The sequence below is a fragment of the Condylura cristata genome, unplaced genomic scaffold (genome assembly GCF_000260355.1).
Source record: "Condylura cristata isolate star-nosed mole 26May11 unplaced genomic scaffold, ConCri1.0 scaffold00034, whole genome shotgun sequence".
In the NCBI taxonomy this organism is placed as follows: Eukaryota; Metazoa; Chordata; class Mammalia; order Eulipotyphla; family Talpidae; genus Condylura; species Condylura cristata.
Window position 1 is genome coordinate 14,096,320 of NW_004567135.1, and position 3,933 is coordinate 14,100,252.

Genomic DNA, 3,933 nt, shown 5'->3' on the forward strand with positions numbered 1-3,933 from the left:
TTTGTAAAACAAGATTAAACAGAGTAATGGAATTTTACTTTTATGCTTGGAAGGAGAAGAGACACCTCACAGACATTCTTCCAGTTTAACAAACAACAATCTCATAAGTAGTTAAGTTTTTTTTTAAAAATAGAAGAGATTAATTTAAATATAGTTATCAATGGCTAGCAAGAACTGCAAAAATTTTAAAGATTCCATTGCCCTGGTCATATAGCAATCATTTCTGAATGTCTTAAAAGATGCCTTCATGCAAATTACACTTCCAGAGATGATATAAATATAGCATAGAACAGTATTATGTATTTTCAGACCAGCAAGATTGAATGTTCTTGATTCACCACTTCATCAGAATCAGCTTTATGAAGCAGAATTATGTCTGATTTTTTGGCAATTCTAGGACAAGAGGGAGGGTGCTCTCATTTTGTTGAGATTTATTTCATTAGCATCTTGTGGGGTTTGTTTTTTAAAACCCAGCACCAGAATTTCACTAACGCAATTTAGAAGGGGGGTAAAAATAGACAGGCCTGAGAAACTTAAAGTGATGAAAGGAAAAGTCAAAGTAGTGTACATTTTGTGAATTTTTATTAAAATATGAATCTAGGGCCTCCCTGGTGGCACAGGGGTTTAAATTCTCAGTGCTGTCAAGCTATTGCCAGCCTCTGTGGCCTGAGTTCAATCCCTGGCCAGGGAGCTGACCCACAGGGCACAGCAGACCTCTTCTATCTTGCTCCCCTCAGCAGTGTGTTTTGGTGGGTCTACCTATTTTGCTCCCCACTCTGTCTTTGGTGAATCTCCTCACCCAGCCCCCATATCTCTGACTTACACCCCAGTTCTTGTATGCATAAATAGTCTTTTTTTTTTTTAAGATTCATTTATTTATGCTTACAGAACTGGGGTATAGGCCAGAGGTATGGTGGGGTGAGAGGATTTAGCAGAGACAGAGTGGGGAGCAGAACAGCAGAACAGTCAGAGGAGCTGCTGAGGGGAGCAGTGGTTGTGTCAGAAGAGGTCTGACACGCCATGTGGGTCAGTTCCCTGGCTGGGGATCAAACTTGTTCTGTAGTGGCTTCGGAGAGCTTCATAATGCAGTGCTTTAATCCGTTGCACCACCAGGGAGAGCCCAAATAAATAGTCTTAATAAAATAAATATGAATCTAGACTTGGCCATCTGATTGCTTGGCCAGTGAGGCACTAGCCAATACAGTGTAGACAGAGGATATAAAGCACTTGCCTTAAGGGACTGCTTTCTTGCTGAACTTGAAATTCTGAGACCATCACCTGACAAGCTGGAGCCGCTGAAAGGGAAGTTCCCACAGAGGAGAATGAAGCTCTGTGGTAGAGAGTTGGGCTACTCACTGCCGGGTCTGTGAGTGAGACCATCCTGCAATCCAACCTCAGTCAAGTCAACACCTTAGAGATCAGCTTTAGCGATCTTGATTCAAAGAACCTTCAGCAATGCTTAGAATTGTGGAAAAAGATAAAGGCAAGTTGGGAGAGAGAGATCACAAACAGGAGTGAGACAGGCTATGGCTTTTACCTGTTTGGGAGACAGGCTCTTCAGAGGGGCTTCCCCAAGTAAGGTGAGAGAGGCCTTAGACCGAGGGCATGGGCCTGGGCCCCTAGAAGGCTTGGCAAACAGGCTGAGCAGAAAGTTACTGGACAGATTAATTATCAGCATGGCCTTTAAATAATCTCTAGACTAGACACCACTTGCTGTTAGGCTCAGAGATAGCTATGATGTCAGAGATGGTTTTTATCCTTCTTGAGTCTTGATGTTTCTTAGTCCAGGAAGACCTCTTAGCCATCTCAACACTGAGCCTTCACTTAAAAAGAAGCTGATAGAATGTTCTGTAGGAGCTGTTTATGTATTACAGAACTGGGGTACAGGCCAGAGGTGCAGGGGCAGTGAGAGGATTAACCAGAGACAGAGTGGGGAGCAGAACAGGCAGATTGATGAAGTACAGATGGAGCAGAGGGTGGGTCAGGAGAGATCTGCGGTCTGCGCGCCATGTGGGTCACCTCCAGGGTTGGGGATCGAACTCATGCGGAAGTGGCTTTAGCTTCTTAGTGCTGTGCTTTAACCCACTGTGCCATGAGGGAGGGCCCTGTCCTTTTTTTAAACTTCTCTTTTAAACATCCTTTTAAAACTGCCAAGATTCCATTTCCGTGTCTTTATGCTTTTGATTCTTTATGGGTAACTCTCTAGCCCATAGAGGTGAACTCTACTCCCCTTTGCTCAGGTCTTGCTGTCTCCATCACCTCATTTCAGTGAGGTCAGTACCGGTGACTCCATGTGGCCAACAACCCTTTCAATTTTCTCACAGATCTTGGAGCACCAGGCCTACAGAGGGAGGGCAGAGTGAGTGACTAGTGGTCTGCCCGGACCCACCATATCCCATATTGGAAATCTTGAGAGAAATCCAATGTCGGAGGTCACACCATCTTTACTAGGTTTTAGAGCAAGTGAAGGCTGACTGTGTCTGCTCCTTTAGAGAAGGGAAGGCCTGTGGCTCTGAGAAGTTGAGGTTGGGCCCCTTCTCGCCAATCACAGCAGAGGGAGGAGGCAAATGCAGCTCCTGGCAGGGGAAGCTTTCTACTGCCACCTGCAGGTATTTCTATAAAATGGGAGTTTCAAGAAACTCAGGACTGGAAAAGCCCAATTGAGAATAAACAAAAAGCGCACCTCCGCATGTCAGAATGCCAAAAGCCAAGGCCAAAGAGAACATCTTGAAAGCAGCCAGAGGAACAGAACTCAATGTTCAGGGAGAACAAACTTGTCAATATCACAGATTTTCCACCAAAGACCGCACAGACCAGAAGATGGTGGAACATTTTTTTTTACTGATTAATTTTTTTTTAATGGTTGAAATCCTTTATTTATTTTTTTATTTTATAACAGTTTATTTTTACATCATTTTGTACATTTTTTTCCCCATCTCAATTGTAATCCCCTCGGGTTACCCCATCACCAAGTCACCCGTGTGCCATCACCATAATCCCGTGCATTTCCCTCCCCACCCCCCGGTTTTTCATCCCATTCCCCACTCCACCCCCGCAAAATGTCTCTGGTATATGGCTGTTCATTATTCTTATTATTTTCTCGCCTGGTCCATTATATTCCTGCTATGAGTGAAACCATCTGGTATTTTTCTTTCTCTTTCTGACTTATCTCATTAAGCATGGTCTTTTCCAGCTCCATCCGAGTTGCTGCAAAAGACATGTGTTTCTCTTTTTTGGTTGCTGAGTAATATTCCATTGTATATATGTACCACATCTTTTTTATCCAGTCATCTACTTTTGGGCATTTTGGCTGCTTCCATGCTTTTCCAATTGTAAATAAAGCAGCAATAAACATGGGGGTGCAGGTATCTTTTTCAATCAGTGTTTTTGTGTCTTTTGGGTAGATACCTAGGAGTGGGATTGCTGGGTCGCAGGGAAGCTCCATGTTTGGCAGTTTGAGGAACCTCCAAACAGTTTTCCATAGTGGTTGTACTAGTTTACATTCAGATGGTGGAACATTTTTAAAGCCCTGAAAGAAAAATCGTCAACTCAAAATGACTTTTCTTATGAAAATATTGATCTTCAAGAATTAAGATGAAATAAAACCATTTTCAGTTTAAGAGACGACTCAGGGAATTTTTGGGCAGCTGACCTGTGCTATCAAAATGGGAAAGCCTGCTCCAGGGCAGAAACATGGACAGACTCACAGGACATAGGAAGAGGAGTGGCTGTCTTGTAGGTAGAGACAGAATGTGCTTTTGTTTTTCCCTTTTTATGTCTTTAAAATACACATTTCTGTCTAAAGCAAACATGATACTAATGTGGGGTCCCATAATACAACCTGCTCAAAACTATGACTTAACAGGTGAGGGGGAGGACCCATTCCATTGCCAGTTTCTTCATCCAAAGGAACTCTCAGGAACCTGAAAAGTC